The sequence below is a fragment of the Neoarius graeffei genome, chromosome 7 (genome assembly GCF_027579695.1).
Source record: "Neoarius graeffei isolate fNeoGra1 chromosome 7, fNeoGra1.pri, whole genome shotgun sequence".
In the NCBI taxonomy this organism is placed as follows: domain Eukaryota; kingdom Metazoa; phylum Chordata; class Actinopteri; order Siluriformes; family Ariidae; genus Neoarius; species Neoarius graeffei.
The window spans coordinates 50,534,355-50,551,197 of record NC_083575.1 but is presented as its reverse complement, the minus strand read 5'-3'; the positions used below and the strand labels follow the sequence as shown (position 1 = coordinate 50,551,197).

Below are 16,843 nucleotides of genomic sequence, written 5' to 3'. Positions count from 1 at the left end.
TTTTATATTCCACATATATTTACATTATTATTTAGAGATTTTGAGTTTGGCACAGTATTTGCTCAGGAATGAAGACAGTTGAGTGTAGAAGAAGTGTATTTCCTTATAAGACATATAGGCTGTATTCTAGATTTTACATTAATATTTTAGCAGTAGTGTAATAAATGCAGAGAGGATTTTCTTTTGGATTTTTTGGGGGTTAGCGCCATTTGATTTACACAACATGCCTACCACTTTAAAGGTGCAAATTGTTGTTTCATTGTGACACAAACAATAATTAAGATGGAAAAAAAACCCATAAATCTGGAGTGTGCATAAAAAAAGACAATACTTTGTAGAGCCACCTTTTGCTGCAATTACAGCTGCAAGTCTCTTGGGGTATATCTCTATTGGTTTAGCATATCCAGCCACTGGGATTTTTGCCCATTCCTCAAGGCAAAACTGCTCCAACTTCTTCAAGTTAGATGGATTGCGTTGGTGTACAGCAATCTTCAAGTTATGCCACAGATTCTCAGTTGGATTGAGGTCTGGGCTTTGATTAGGCCATTCCAAACATTTAAATGTTTCCCTTTAAACCACTCCAGTGTAGCTTTAGCAGTATGTTTAGGGTCATTGTCCTGCTGGAATGTGAACCACTAGCCGACTCAAACAGGTTTTCCTCCAGAATTGCCCTGTATTTAGTGCCATCCATCTTTCCTTCAGTCCTGACCAGCTTTCCTGCCCCTGCAGATGAAAAATACCCCCACAGCATGATGCTGCCACCACCATGCTTCACTGTAGGAATGGTGTTCTCAGGGTGTTGGGTTTGTGCCACATATGGCATTTCCCATGATGGCCAAAAAGATCAATTTTAGTCTCATTTGACCAGAGAGTCTTCTTCCATGTGTTTGGGGAGTCTGCCACATGCTGTTGGGCAAACTCCAAACATGTTTTCTTAAGCAATGGCTTTTTTCTGGCCACTCTTCCATAAAGTGCTGCTCTGTGGAGTGTATGGCTTAAAGTGGTCCTATGGACAGATACTCCCATCTCCACTGTAGATCTTTGCAGCTCCTTCAGTGTTATCTGTGGTGTCTTTATTGCATCTTTGATTCATGCCCTCCTTGCCTGGTCTGTGAGTTTTGGTGGACAGCCTTCTCTTGCCAGGTTTGTAGTGGTGACATATTCTTTCCATTTAATGGTGCTCCTGGAGATATTAAAAGTTTAGGATATTTTTTATAACCCAACCCTGATCCATACTTCTTCACAACTTTGTCTCTGACCTGTTTGGAGGCTCCTTAGTTTTCATGCTGCTTGCTTAGTAGTGTTGCAGAATCAGGGTCCTTCCAGAACCGGTTGATTTATACAGACATCATATGACAGATCATGTGACACTTTGATTGCACACAGGTGGATTATCAACTAATTATGTGACTTATGAAGTGAATTGGTTGGACCAGCTCTTATTTAGGGGTTTCATACGAAAGGGGGTGAATACCTGTGCACACTCCAGATTTCTGTTTGTTCATCTTAATTATTGTTTGTGTCACAATAAAACAACAATTTCCACCTTTAAAGCTGTAGGCATGTTGTGTAAATCAAATGGTGTTAACCCTCCAAAAATCCATTTTAATTCCAGCTTGCAATGCAACAAAACAGGACAAACACAAAGGGGGATGAATATTTTTGCAAGACACTGTATATTTAAAAGTCTGTTTCCAGAACAAATCACCAAATTCTTATTTAGGGTTTTTAATCAGTGGAACTAAAAATTATGAAGTCATTAGATACTAATTATACCTGATCGCATAACAAGCAAACGCATGTCGTTGTCTGCAAAATGCATACTTTTGTATCAATTTGCTGGTTATCTGAGGCAATTAAAGCCCTGCATCCCAGCTTTATCTACATAATCAGCTTTACATCGGCTGCAACAGCAAAATCTATTTCATACACTTGCAGTTCCATATCATTAGGAGTATGCAAGATTATTGGATCATCTTTTGAGAGTTGATGTAAACATAAAGCATTAAAGTGAGTTAATGAAAGAGATAGTGAAAGTGTGCTTGTGAATTGCAGATTAGTTGATAATGCTCTTAGTATCTCAACAACATTAATACTGTTGTTGTTCTAATAGAGTCATGCTAATTTTTTAATGGATTTCTGTGGAGTTTGTGCTCAGGTACTTGGAAGACATAACCCAATCATTTTTGTACAAACACAGGACCAAGATTAGTAATAGCAATGTAATAGTTTAACCACTAACAAAAACAGAGTGCACATTTGAAAAATATTGGCTTGCGGTCAGCCAAAATTCTGGCATTAACCAGCAAAGTACACTTGCTCTGACATGAAAATAGAGTCCACAGGCTGCATACAAGCTGTTCCTTCAAAAAGTAGCAAATTAATACATACATGTTAAAAATTCTAAAAGTCACTCCAATTCTGAATGGGATCCAATTATTGTCTTGTAACTGCCTCCAATCTCACTGTGTAGCCTGTGAGCAGCTGTTGAGTGCCCTCAGTCATAATATTTCACTAGCATTTAGCATTTTTATGGACATACTCTATCTGTTTTAATTCTGGCAGGTTTCATTCATTGCCGACTTCAATTCATGTGGGAAAACTCTTTCTTACTTCTTTACTTCTCTTTTTCCAACATTTTTTTCCTCCCAAACACTAAGCTGTAATGGCCTGTTGGTGTGTGTGGGTGTGTGTGTGTGTGTGGGGGGGGGGGGGGGGGGGGGGGGGTCTGTGGAGGTGAAAAGCTGAAAAGCACTTCTGCATAATTTTCATATTTAGTCTTTAAGTGCTAGTTTTGTCAAGAGCTTGGACAAGCTCTTGGACATGTAGACTTCTGTGCTCCAGTACTTTGGGAGAACTCTGTATATCTGCCTTGGAATATGAGATAGAATTAAACATGAATAATTTTGTATTTGTTTCACTTTTGTATGCCTGAATAAGGGATGTTTATATTACATCCTTGGTTTTAGTAACACAGGAAAGAAAATTATTCTAAAAATGAACAAGTGAGAATGAAAATATGAATAGCCTTATCCACAATTTTAGCTATTTTATCTGAAAAGCAAAGCTCTGCTAGTTTGGTACATCATAAATGTTGGCCTTGTCTAGATGTGATTGGTAGGTAACCATTTGTTGTATCTGACCAGGTGGGTGGAGCACAGAAGCACGGCAGGCCAGAACTGAGTTCTCAAAAACTCTTATTTTCAGCTTTACACATTCGCTCACACACACACACCCAAGTGTTCAGGTTGGGGAAGAGCTCCCTTCCTCTGCTCTCCCTCTCCTCTTTATAGGGCGCAGTCACTGGGGAAGACACACAAACACAGGTTAATTCCCACCAGGTGCAGTGATTCCACCACTTACCTTCCCTGACTCCGCCCTCCATTCACAGACCGACGCTTGGCCACGCCCCCGCTGCCACATACCCCCACCGCCCGACTCAGGCTGGGGCGTCGTCCGGCCTGTAGCTGACTCCCCCCCCCCCCCCCCCCCCTTGACGGGAGAGGAAATCCGCCACGACCATCTGCACCCCCGGCCTGAGGACCACCTCGAACTTAAACGGCTGGAGTGCCAGATACCAACGGGTGATCCGTGCATTGGCATCCTTCATGCGGTGGAGTCACTGCAGAGGTGCGTGGTCCGAACAGAGGGTGAAAGGGCGCCCCAGCAGGTAGTAGCGGAGGGCGAGGACCGCCCACTTGATAGCGAGGCATTCCTTTTCGATTGTGCTGTACCTGCCCTCACGCACCGACAGCTTCCGGCTGATGTACAGCACTGGACGTTCCTCCCCCTCCACCTCCTGGGACAGAACAGCCCCCAGCCCTCTGTCTGATGCGTCCGTCTGCAAAATAAAGGGGAGAGAAAAGTCAGGGGAGTGTAACAGTGGCCCCCCACACAGTGCAGCCTTTACCTCCGAGAAAGCCTGCTGGCATTGCTCCGTCCACTGGACCGGATCTGGTGCTCCCTTTTTAGTGAGATCAGTCAGCGGGCTGGTGACGTCCGAATAAGTAGGTATAAACCTACGATAGTAGCCAGCCAGCCCCAGGAACTGTCTCACCCCCTTTTTGGTCTTGGGCCTCGGGCAGGCCGCAATCGCTGCTGTCTTATTAATTTGGGGACGCACCTGCCCATTGCCCAAGTGGAAACCCAGATACCGTACTTCCACCTGCCCAATTGCACACTTCTTCGGGTTGGCTGTGAGACCTGCTCGCCTCAGTGACCTAAGGACAGCCCTTAGGTGTTCTAAGTGCCGCGGCCAGTCATTACTGTAAATAATAATATCATCCAAGTAGGTGGCCGCGTAGGTGGTATGGGGGCAGAGGACCCTATCCATAAGCTGCTGGAACATAGTGGACACCCCAAACAGCCCAAAAGGAAGAGTGACAAATCGGTGTAAGCCAAATGGTGTGGAAAAGGCTGTTTTCTCTCAGGATAGCGGAGTCAAGGGGATCTGCCAATATCCCTTTGTCAAATCCAGTGTCGAATAAAACCGAGCTGTGCCTAGTCGATCGAGCAACTCGTCAATACGAGGCATTGGGTACGCGTCAAATTTAGACACCGCATTGACTTTTCTATAGTCCACGTAGAACCGAACCGACCCGTTGGCCTTGGGAACCAAGACCACCGGGCTGCTCCAGTCACTGTGGGACTCCTCGACGATGCCTATTTCGAGCATGGCCTCGAGTTCTTCCCGAACCACCTTTTTTTTGTGTTCGGGCAGTCTATAAGGGTGGCTGCACACTACTACCCCCGGGGGCATCTCAATGTGGTGTTCTATGAGGTGGGTGCGGCCGGGCAGGGGCGAGAACATGTCAGAAAATTCTCTCTGCAACTGGGCAACCTCCGTGAGCTGGGTCGGGGAGAGGTGGTCTCCACAGGGGACTGGAGTGGTGGTGATGTCAATTTTCTTTTTTGAACCTCTGGCCCCAGCTCCGCCTTCTACAGACCCAGACACCAATGCCACGGGGACCTCCTCGTTCCAAAGTTTTAGTAGATTGAGGTGGTAAATCTGTAACGCCCCACCCCTGTCCATTCGCCTCACCTCATAGTCGATGTCCCCGACTCGCCGTGTGACCTCAAATGGTCCTTGCCACCTGACGATCAATTTGGAGCTTGACGTGGGCAACAACACGAGTACTTTATCTCCTGGTGTGAATTCCCTAAGGCGCGTGCCCCTGTCGTACAGACGGACTTGACGTTCTTGGGCCTGCCGCAAATTCTCCTGGGTTAGGTGCGTGAGTGTGTGGAGTTTGGCGCGCAGGTCGATCATGTATTGAATTTCGTTTTTACTGGTTGAAGGTCCCTCCTCCCAATTTTCCCGTAGCACATCCAGAATGCCACGCAGCTTACGCCCATATAATAATTAGAACGGGGAGAACCCCATGGAGGCTTGCGGGACCTCTCGCACTGCGAATAACAGGGGCTCAAGCCATTTATCCCAGTTGCATGCATCTTCGCTTACAAATTTTCTAATTATGTTTTTGAGGGTGCAATTAAACCGTTCGACTAAGCCATCCGTTTGTGGGTGATAAACGCTGGTGCAGATAGGCTTAATTCCCAGTAACGCATACAGTTTGTGCACTGTCTGTGACATAAACGTAGTGCCTTGATCAGTCAGAATCTCTTTGGGGATTCCAACTCGGGAGATGACGCGGAAGAGTGCTTCTTCAATACTATGTGCTGAGATATTGTGAAGAGGCACTGCTTCCGGATATTGCGTTGCATAGTCCACCAGAACTAAAATAAAGCGATATCCTCGTGTTGAGCGATCTAATGGCCTGATGAGCTCCATCCCAATTCTTTCGAACGGGTTCTTGATTAATGGCAGAGGGCACAAAGGCGCTTTTGGAATGGTCGCAGGATTTACTAACTGGCATTTGCGGCACGCCGTACACCACCTACGGACATCGCCGCGAATCCCTGGCCAAGAGAACTGGGCCATTATTCGGGCTAGTGTCTTATCCTGCCCCAAGTGTCCGGCCATGGGATTAAAGTGAGCCGCCGGGAATATAAATTCCCTGTGGCTCTTTGGGATTAAAAGCTGTGTTATTTGTTCCTTAGTCTGAGTGTCCTGCATCACTCGGTATAACATATATCCTTAATAATGGAAAAATAGGGGAAGGACGGGGTGGCGTTTGGCTGGAGAGTTTGACCATCGATTACTCTCACTTGGTCAAACGCATGCCACAGAGTCTCATCTCGCGACTGCTCTAACGGGAAATCCGCGAGGGAATCCCCGAGAGCGGGAGGAGGAGCATGCTGCTCCTCACTCTGACGCGGTGATGACGTAGATGGCTCTATGACAGCTGCTCCCACCAATGCCACTCCGGGACCTCCCCCCCCGCTGAACTATGGCAGGCCGCACTCTTCACTAAATGCGTCATTAATTCCTGAAATCCCGGCCCATCAGTCCCCAGAATTATCGAGTGGGTAAGGCGAGGATTAATCGCTGCCTTTACTCTAAATTTTCCCCTCGAAATAGAATGTGGACTGACACTAAAGGGTAGTTGTGAACATCCCTGTGCACACACAACACCTTCACCAATTGTGCTTTTCCCAATGCCTCGTCTTGCACCAGGCTTTGGTGGATTGAGGTCTGATTACAGCCGGAGTCCACCAAAGGCTGATACATATCCCCTTAGATACTCACCGGTATGCGATAAGCTCCGGCTCGATCGAGGGCGGTCCCTGGTGCGTCAGGGATCCGGACCACCGCGCCCACCTCCATCCCCGAGCACTGATGCTGGAGATGCCCTGGTTTCCCACAGGGCCAGCATACTGGCCCCGGCTTTCTCCCTGCACCGGTCTTCTGGAGATCACTCACCTGTGGGGGAAGGAAGACACAGACAAGGAAGTAGGAAACTGTAGGGCAACGCGGGTGCGGCAGGCTGGCTGGGGTGGAGCCAGCCCCCACCTCCGCGGTGGGGGAATGGGGTGAGGACAAGGAACAGAGGGCGAGGGAGAGAGAGAAGAGAGGGGAGAAGGGGAGATACTCTGTCCTGCCATCGGAACGGCTGTCATATGGTCCTCCGCCAGCTTGATGGCCTGATCCAGTGACACTGGGCGAGGGCACTGGACCCACTCCACTGTTCTTTCCGGAAGTCGGCGACGAATTGTTCTAGCACCACCAGATCGATGATTCTCTTGGCGTCACGGTTGTCGGCCCTCAGCCACTGCCGGCAGGTGTCCCGGAGTTGCTGGCCAAACGCGAAGGGCCGGCCGACCTCCTCCAGGTGCAGCGCGTGGAAACGCTGCCGTTGCTGTTCTGTTCCGGGGTGTGACCCACACGTTGGAGGATGGCCCTGTGGAGGTCCTCGTAGACCAGCCCCTGTTAGCAGGGGGAGGAGGCGCGCCGTGCACTGTTCCACCGGCCAACCCCACGCCTCTGCTGCCTGCTCAAAAAGAGCAAGGAAGGCTTCGGGGTCGTCATGTGGACCCAGCTTCGTTAGGGTGAGGTGGGCAGGGTCCGCGGCGGTGGTGATCGTGGACTCCACCGACGCGAGCAGGTGCCGGAACGCCTGGCGATCTAACTGTTGCGCCAGCACCAGGGCTTCGAACCATTGTTCCTGCTCCTTCTGGAGAGCGATCAGTGCCTGGTACTGGCTCTGTTGGGCTGTGGCGAGGGCATGGACCAGGTCCTTGAAGGGGGAGGACTCTATGTGGCTGTTCCCTTCTGCACTCTGTCCCGGGTTTCGGCACCACTGTTGTATCTGACCAGGTGGGTGGAGCACAGAAGCACGGCAGGCCAGAACTGAGTTATCAAAAACTCTTTTATTTTCAGCTTTTCAGCTTTACACATTCGCTCATACACACACACCCAAGTGTTCAGGTTGGGGAAGAGCTCCCTTCCTCTGCTCTCCCTCTCCTCTTTATAGGGCATGGTCACTGGGGAAGACACAGAAACTCAGGTTAATTCCCATCAGGTGCAGTGATTCCACCACTTACCTTCCCTGACTCCGCTCTCCATTCACAGACTGATGCTTGGCCACGCCCCCGCTGCCACATCATTATGCTGTGTAATTTGAGGACAAAGTGTGGTGTATGATGTGTTTCTACTATGCATATTCAGCTCTCTTAAGACAATCAGAATTGTATTTGCTTTCTGCATAATGTCTAGAAGGAGGCTTGCACCTTGCTAGAAGTTGCTTTGAGAAGTGCACGGTAAGACATTTGAGGCTGGACCGATTTGAAAAGCCCTGGTCTGTAAGATCTACAAACTTTTTATTTGGATCAGCAAACTTGTTTCTTGATTATCTAGGACTTGATGAATACACACTTGAATTAATAAACAAAGATGTAAGGCATAAGAAATAACGTGCTGAGGATCATAGTAGATAAAGCTTCACTGTGTAATTGCAAAATGGTGTTATTTGAAAGTGCTAATGTATGGTTGAGTCATCTCCTCTTGTCATTCCATAATTACTAAGAGTACCAAATGTCCTCTTGTCTTTTTCCTTCTCCCACTAATTGTGTGGCTCAGTCTGTAAAACAATTGTTATGAATAGGCTATGTAAAGAATGAAATTCTATACAGTTAATAATTGACCTTGAATAAAAACGTAAACATTATGCACTCAATTTACTTTTGATTTGCGTAACTAGGCTCTGGGAGGAGTGGGAAAATTCCCCTCTTACAATCATTCCTCCTTATGACACTATCTATTTCTTTCTCTCAAAGTATAACTTGATTATTGTTATAAATTACAAAAAAAGATTCTCAGTATCATATTCGATTGAGCTGAATCTTCCTGAATTAGAAAGTGCAGACTCCAGCAGCAGTCATGTGAAATCAAGGCTGTTAAACCAACCTCAGCTCACTGAAATCCACTTGAGAATGAAAGGAAATGAATAGCAGTAATTTCCCCTCAACATCTACACTGATCTCTCCGCTCTATCGCCACCTGTTTTTCATTTTCTGCCTATTATGTATGTCATGACATAACAAAATCTGATTGGAATTGTTCATTAGTTGACCAACATGGAACCACCCTAATGACACTCCAGATTATTGGCAATAAGCAAATTTAAAGCTCTGGATTTAGAGCATATCTGTGTAACAGCAGACCTGCATGAAGGTTGCATTTTCACTACTGCATTCACAGCCAGTCAGAAAATAAGAACCAAATGGGAGCTATTTACCTCACAAAAATCCAACTATTTATTTTGTAGATGGTGCTTTTTTAAATGTATATTTGTTTTAAAACTTTTCTGCATACCTATAATTATAAATTGTGACTATTATATTTTTAGTTGGATTTTGGAAAACCATTGCAAAACTACAACCATTGTTTTCTTGTTTTTTGTTTTTTTTAAAGGGGACATATTATGAAAAACACACTTTCTTAGTGCTCATGCACATACGTTTTTGTATCTGGAGTGCATACCAACCCATAAACTCGAATATAAGACAACCCAGTCAGTTTCTTATGGACTGCCTATTTCAGAAAACATGTTCTTCAACAAGCTGTTAAGATTTGGCTCCCTTTTCTATATCAGAAGGGGAGCTCATTAGAATTATGAAAACTCCCCATCTGAGTATCTCCACTCTTGGCTTGAGAACTGCCCTTGTGAATGAATATTCACTAGGAAAGTGCTACCTGATTGGCCAGTGGAAGAGAGGGGTGGAGTGACCAGTGGCTCATTATCATTTGAAGGAACAGGCACTCAGATCGGTCATTTTGAACAGGGCTGTTTAGACAGGGTGAGAAGGGAGCTATTGTGCTTTATTCTTGTGGTATTTTGACCTAAGCCTGTCACCAACATTTCATGGAGGCCTCACGGAACTGTGTCAACTTTATCACCTTTAAGTTGTTAAATATGTGGTATGGAAAATACTATATATAGGATGATAGATGTATAGAATTATATAGATGTCAATCCATTTCAGAAGTCTGTGTATTAGCATACTTATTTGGAAAAAGTTTTAAACCAGAAAGGGCATGATTTTTACACATACAGAGCTCAGAGTAAATGAGTGCACCCCCTTTGAAAAGTAACATTTTAAACAGTATCTCAATGAACACAAACAATTTCCAAAATGTTGACAAGACAAAGTTTAATATAACATCTGTTAAACTTATAATGTGAAAGTAAGGTTAATAATATAACTTAGATTACACATTTTTTCAGTTTTACTCAAATTAGGGTGGTGCAAAAATGAGCACACCCCACAACAAAAACTACTACATCTGGTACTTTGTATGGCCTCTATGATTTTTAATGACAGCACCAAGTCTTCTAGGCATGGAATGAACAAGTTGGCGACATTTTGCAACATCAATCTTTTTCCATTCTTCAACAATGACCTCTTTTAGTGACTGGATGCTGGATGGAGAGTGATGCTCAACTTGTCTCTTCAGAATTCCCCATAGGTGTTCAATTGGGTTCAGATCAGGAGACATACTTGGCCACTGAATCACTTTCACCCTGTTCTTCTTCAGAAATCCAACAGTGGCCTTAGATGTGTGTTTAGTCATGTTGGAAAAGTGCACAACGACCAAGGGCATGGAGTGATGGTACGGTAGCATCTTCTTTTTCAGTATAGAGCAATACATCTGTGAATTCATGATGCCATAAATGAAATGCAGTTCCCTGACAACAGCAGCACTCATGCAGCCCCACATAAGGACACTGCCACCACCATGTTTCACTGTAGGCACCATGCATTTTTCTTTGTATTCCTCACCTTTGCGATGCTATACAGTTTTGAAGCCATCAGTTCCAAAAACATTTATCTTGGTCTCATCACTTCAGAGTATAGAGTCCCAGTAGTCTTCATCTTTGTCAGCATGGGCCCTGGCAAACTCTAGGCGGGCTTTTTTGTGCCTGGGCTTTAGGAGAGGCTTCTTTCGTGGACGGCATCCATGCATGCCATTCCTCTTCAGTGTACGCTGTATTGTGTCACGGGAAATAGTCACCCCAGTTTGGCTTTCTACTTCTTTAGATAACTGCAGTGAACTTGCATGCCGATTTTCTTCAACCCTTCTCATCAGAAGATGCTCCTGTCGAGGTGTTAACTTCCGTGGACGACCTGGACGTCTCTGTGAGATGGTTGCAGTTCCATCTTTCTTAAATTTTTGTACCACTTTTGCTACAGTATTCTGACTGATAAGTAAAGCTTTGCTGATCTTGTAGCCTTCACATTTGTGATGTAAAGAAATTATTTTCTTTGGGGAATTCTTAAGAGACAAGTTGAGCATCACTCTCCATCCAGCATCCAGTCACTAAAAGAGGTCATTGTTGAAGAATGGAAAAAGATTGATGTTGCAAAATATCGCCAACTTGTTCATTCCATGCCTAGAAGACTTGGTGCTGTCATTAAAAATCATGGAGGCCATACAAAGTACTAGATGTAGTAGTTTTTGTTGTGGGGTGTACTCACTTTTGCACCACCCTAATTTGAGTAAAACTGAAAAAATGTGTAATCTAAGTTATATTATTAACCTTACTTTCACGTTATAAGTTAAACAGATGTTATATTAAACTTTGTCTTGTCAACATTTTAGAAATTGTTTGTGTTCATTGAGATATTGTTTAAAATGTTACTTTTCAAAGGGGGTGGACTCATTTACGCTGAGCACTGTAGCTATTTTTTGAATATGTATCCGGAAAGAGCGCCAAATTTTATCTAAAACTCAGTGCAATGGTGTCAGAAGGAGGCAGCCGTGTTGTTAGAGTTCAGAATGCTGTATCAGAATATCAGCATTTTCTCCTTATAGAGGTTTTTCACCTGACGTCACAGGGTCACGTGACGCCCCGGTGTCCGCCATTTTGAAGGTCAAGCTAGCTAATGTCAACAACATAGCTAGTATGTTACTGTAGCAATGTTTACGTTCAGTCATTTGGATGACTGTTAAAACCTTTCAGTCTCAAGTTTTTCCTTTACTGTATTTACTAGTTTACTGAGCTAGCGCGCTCGGGCAAGCCGGGAGCTAGCGCGCTCGGGCAAGCCAGGAGCTAGCGCGCTCGGGCAGGCCGGGAACTAGCACGCTCGGGCAGGCCGGGAACTAGCGCGCTCGGGCAGGCCGGGAACTAGCACGCTCGGGCAGGCCGGGAACTAGCGCGCGCCGGAGCACGCTAGCTCCCAGCTTGCCCGAGCGTGCTAGCTCAGTAAACTAGTAAATACAGTAAAGGAAAAACTTGAGACTGAAAGGTTTTAACAGTCATCCAAATGACTGAACGTAAACATTGCTACAGTAACATACCAGCTATGTTGTTGACATTAGCTAGTGCTAACAGCTAGTTGCTAGTGCACTGCTACAACACAGACACCGACCCTAATAATACAGTTCTTGGTCATTGCCTGGTAACAGCAAATTTATAACGGGCCATGTCTCAACAGACTAAGAAGTTATTTCAGTGACATTTAATAACATTTTGTTTATTCTGAGGACCGAAAGTAAATGAAAATGTGAACAAACCTTAGCTGTAATAAGATGGCGACCACCGGCTCCAGGGACGACCCACTGATGTAGGCATGTTACCCAGCCTGACACAAAATATTTGTAGGGATCCAAACTCTTATACGCTTTCAGATCAATACCTGTGTATGGCGATGGGTTTTTAACGACATAGGTATACGGATCATGTGGGATACAGATATACAGGTATACAGATCTAGCGGGAGTCGCCATTGTTGTGACCGCCAAAATGGCGCCATCTACTTGTCGACATGGCAACGGTCACGTGGGTCGAAAACCTCTATAAATAGACTCTTTGCAGCTAGAGGTCACATGATTGGATACTACATAACAATGCCATACTGAAGAGCAAGCTTTCAGGTAAACAGAACCCTTAACAAGGTCAAGCACAAAAGTTTCAGCAGTTTATAGCGCTTAATTTCTTTCCTTTTCTTGAATAGTTGCCAATGTAGTTTTCTAGTTGTTTTTGTAAGGTTTGACTACATCTTGAAGATATAAATAAACAATTTACCATGATGATAACACATACTTATTACAGTGCACTGACGGCTCATTGAGCATTTTATGTAACATGCTTTTGTTTGTTTTTATTCACTGAGAAAAGCGATATTTTTGGATGGAAAGAATTGCATTGCTATGACAGTGGGATTGTTTATTAGTATCTGTGTCAGGACTGTGTATGTGTTATCTCGCCAAGTGATATTTAAACTTCTTAAAAGTTTAAATTCATGTTAAGTTCAAATTAAGTTCATCTATTTTGTTGCCAGTATACATAGGGCCAAATTACTCAATTCTGATTGGTCAATCAAGGAGGGCTTTTTTCCTTAGCACGGGGCCGTATTTCTGAAATGCTGTTGGCTAGTTCATTGCTTGGTTACGGTTACAAAAATTTGCAAATTTTGTCAACAAAATGGCTAACTCTGCTGACTCAGCAATGCCGCATTTCGCTATATTCGACGAAGAAATGATAAACCAATTGAAAGCTGCAAGCGAAAATGAAAATACCAAAAAAGTATTGATTTTTGGCTTTCTGTGTTTAAGAAATGGGCCGCAGAAAGACAAATAAACAACTCTCTAGTGGCATATGAATGCTGTGAGTTAGGCAAGGTGCTATCGCAGTTTTTTTGTGTCATGATGAAAGACGCTTTAGAAACTGATTCAAATGTGCAAGAAAGTCTTGCACCCTGATTGTTTCAGAAAACATGAATGACAAATGTTGTGAACTTGAATGGCTTCCGAAGTATGAATTTGGCCCTATATATTATAAACAAGTAATCGTATGGTTCCTCGTAAAATTAAGGATCAATTTCACTTGTGATTTCAAAGTTTTGAAATTGCCCTCATTGCTTTGCGACTTGGGCAATTTTCAAAACTTCGAAATCACTTGTGAAATTAATCCTTAATTTTACTCGGCCCCATACAATTACCTATACAAAATCACATAGCTACAGAAAATTACTGATTAGATTTTTAGAATTAGAAGCCTTTATCTGTCACATATATACACACAGCTGATAAGGTGGAAAGAGCTGAGGGGAGGAGGGAAGCTGAGCTTCATATTATCATTACGGTAATACATCTTCAAGATGTTCAAGACGTTTACATCTTCAAGATGTAACCAAACCTTACAAAAACAACTACATACCTTGAATTTTTTTATTATGGAGCTGTTTGAGCTGTTTGAATCAAAATAAGTGCTTTTACAAGGTTTTTTTTTGGTGTGCATACCTTTTAAAGTCACCATGTTGTTTGGCTACGAAGATCCAAATGCTATCCATTAAAAGTCATTGCCTTTGTGATAAAATAATTTTTTCCTGTAAAAATGAGCTGAAACTAAACTTAGAAAGCTACGTTGACAATTCTTCTAGAAAAGGAAAGATATTAAGCACTATAAACTGCTGAAACTTTTGTGCTTGACCTTGACAAGGGTTCGGTTTACCTGAAAGTTTGCTCTCCAGTCAAGTCAAGTCAAGTTCATTTGTATAGCGCTTTTAACAATAAACATTGTTGCAAAGCAGCTTTACAGAATTTGAATGACTTAAAACATGAGCTAATTTTATCCCTAATCTATCCCCAATGAGCAAGCCTGCAGCGACGGTGGCAAGGAAAAACTCCCTCAGATGACATGAGGAAGAAACCTCGAGAGGAACCAGACTCAAAAGGGAACCCATCCTCATTTGGACAACAACAGACAGCATGACTATAACATTAACAGTTTTAACATGAAGACAGTTTCGTTGATGTTGTAACTCTTAACTGATGGAAACTTGAGTGCAAAACTGTTCATGACAACTGCAGTCCTAAAGTTAGCAAGTCAACTGTAGTCCTCAGCCATAAAAGCATTACTGTAAGAGTCCAGAGCATCCTCCAGGTGTAACTTTCAACTGTCCTCATGGGGCCATCCTCCACAGGAGCCATCCTCCACAGGAGCGATGCGATAAGACTCCAACCAGACACAGGGCACCAGGATGGATCAAGCAGGTCCGAGGGGCAGAAGAGGTCAACATCTCGATCCCAGGACCGACATGTAACTCAGAGGGACAGATTGGGGGGGGGGAGAAAACACAGGTTGTTAGGTATGCCCTAAAAATGACACAAGTATTAAGTCTGTGTGGTAGGCTCGCAGAGACGAGAGTCTTGACATCAGGCATAATACACAACAATGGCATGTTAATATGGTTAAAAAAATATCATGACCTGCTCTGTCTGGATGCTTGACTGGGTGATGGGAGCACACTCCTCAGCAATGATGGGATGCAGATGGGACCCTTAGGGCTGGCCAAGACAATTCAGTTACATTTCACCAGGTCTGGGACATGCGACAGAATGTCTGACAGCCGATTCCCTGCAGGCTACGATAGCCAGTCGAGGTCTCCACCCTCTCCACCAAAAGATTTCCTGTTGACTCCATGTAACTCAGAGGGACAGATTTGGGGGGGGGGGAGAGAAAGAGGGAAAGAAAACACAGATTATTAGGTATGCCCAATGTCACCTGAATAAGTAGGAACAGTATACATATTGCACTGAGTACAAGCAGGGACTCCGACAACTAACTATGACAGCATAACTAAAAGGGGAGAGCCAGAAGGTAACACAGGCATGAGGGAGCCCCGGGACATAAAGCAGCCAGCCACTACACCGTCAACAAACTCGAGTGAGCAAGCGAGTGGGGACTGACAGCATCCATACATCCCAGTTTACCAAAACACTCTATGTCTGAGGACCTTCCAGATCTACTCCTTTACCTCATAAACACCATTAACAAAAGGCTTGACTAAACAGATATGTTTTCAGCCTAGACTTAAACACTGAGACCGTGTCTGATTCCCAAACACTACTTGGAAGGCTGTTCCATAACTGTGGGGCTTTGTAAGAAAAGGCTCTGCCCCCGATGTAGCCTTCACTATATGAGGTACCAGCAGATAGCCTGCACCTTTTGATCTAAGTAGGCATGGCGGGTCATAGAGGAGCAGAAGTTCACTCAGGTACTGTGGTGCGAGACCATTTAGTGCTTTAAAGGTCAATAGTAGTATTTTATAATCAATACGAAATTTGATTGGGAGCCAATGCAGTGTGGATAAGACGGGGTGATGTGGTCATATTTTCTAGTTCTATTAAGGACTCTTGCTGCTGCATTTTGAACTAACTGGAGCTTGTTAGGGCCCGAGCCCTATGGGCGAAGGCCCTATTGTTCTTGTAAGAGTTCACTATTATTATTCTTCCGTCTTCTTCTTCTTCTTCTTTATTTTTCTCCGCTGTTGGGCCATTTTCGGGGCGCTTGCCATGGGCGAAAACGCACGAAATTTGGCACCACTTCCGAGAATTGCCACCGCTACTCAGAACCAAAAGCCCAAACTTGGCCGGGGCTCAGGGCCTCTATAGCGCCCCCTAAGTCGTTGTGATTTTGGCCTCCCGCATTAAGGTGCCTGGTTGCCATATAGTTTGTAGTACTGGCATGCCATTTGGTACGCATATGTATCTCACTAAGCCGGACAAAAATGTAATGCCAGTGCATTAGCCACGCCCAACAGGAAGTGAGGTAATTTCACTTTTGTGCGAAATGCATGGCCACGAAGACGGCGCAACTCCTCCTAGACCGTTCATAGGAAAGTCACCAGAATTGATACACATCATCTACAGACATGGCTGACAAAAGTTACTAAATACGTTTCACGTAGGATAAACCGTTCAGAAGTTATACGTCAATCAATTTTCACTTCAAAATTTTACATGCTAAAAAATTCATAACAAATCTTCTAATTGCTCAAAACTGCTCATACTTCACACGCTAATCACTCATTGGGCTTCTGACATGGTACCCAATTTCTGTGATATTTCGCCACTGGGGGCGCTATTTTTGGGCAAAAAATCCAATCTTTCCTCAAATTTGGTCAAACTTCACGGCCACCCTCTTACTACCTCCCG

The 16,843-nt window shown here is 44.4% G+C and overlaps 1 protein-coding gene across 2 annotated transcripts in view; it reads left to right on the top strand.

Moving 5' to 3' along the window:
• The window catches only part of prkg1a (protein kinase cGMP-dependent 1a), a 144,581-nt gene that overhangs the window by 94,607 nt on the left and 33,131 nt on the right, over positions 1 to 16,843 (top strand). The window lies entirely within an intron of this gene.